This window comes from Moschus berezovskii, chromosome 1 (assembly GCF_049115385.1).
Source record: "Moschus berezovskii isolate FMDL1 chromosome 1, NW_MosBer_1.0, whole genome shotgun sequence".
NCBI lineage: Eukaryota > Metazoa > Chordata > Mammalia > Artiodactyla > Moschidae > Moschus > Moschus berezovskii.
This window is the reverse complement of record NC_142460.1, coordinates 34,785,167-34,785,812: the sequence shown is the minus strand read 5'-3', so window position 1 is coordinate 34,785,812 and position 646 is coordinate 34,785,167.

Genomic DNA, 646 nt, shown 5'->3' with positions numbered 1-646 from the left:
AATAGAGGAGATGAATGTGACCACGAGGGAGGAAGCACCATTTCCAAAATGACCTCCAAACTGCCACACATTACAAAACAAAGTTTTTCCTACGATCTCCAAACAACCAGAGCACCTGCATATGAATCTATGACAGAGCAATGCTTTCAATGAAATTAGGACAAAAAAGTGGGAAGGGGAGATGTGAGTATCCTTTGAGGTGATACAGGAAGACAGCCTTGAAGAGTCAATGTCATTACATAAAATACCTCAGACAGGAAAAATAAACATGGATTTTTAAAAATCAATCAGCAATGTAAAGGAACTGAAGTGAAATAGTATTTCAAAACTCTTCTGCCTTCAATGCAGTAGACCCAAATTCAATCCCTAGCTGGGGAGTATCCCCTGGAGAAGGGAATGTCAACCTACTCTGGTATTCTTGCCTTGATAATCCCTTGGGCAGAGGAGCCTAGTGGGCTACAGTCCATGGGGTCATAAAGAGTCGGACATGATAGAACATCTAACAAGGAGGGAGGCACATCAATCAATTGATTCCTAACAACATCTTTCAGCGTTATCAAGGATTTTCATGTTGATGACTTGAAACTGGCAGTGTTAAGAATATAGTGTAACTTCTGAATCACTGTCATGCTCTGACTGTATGGAA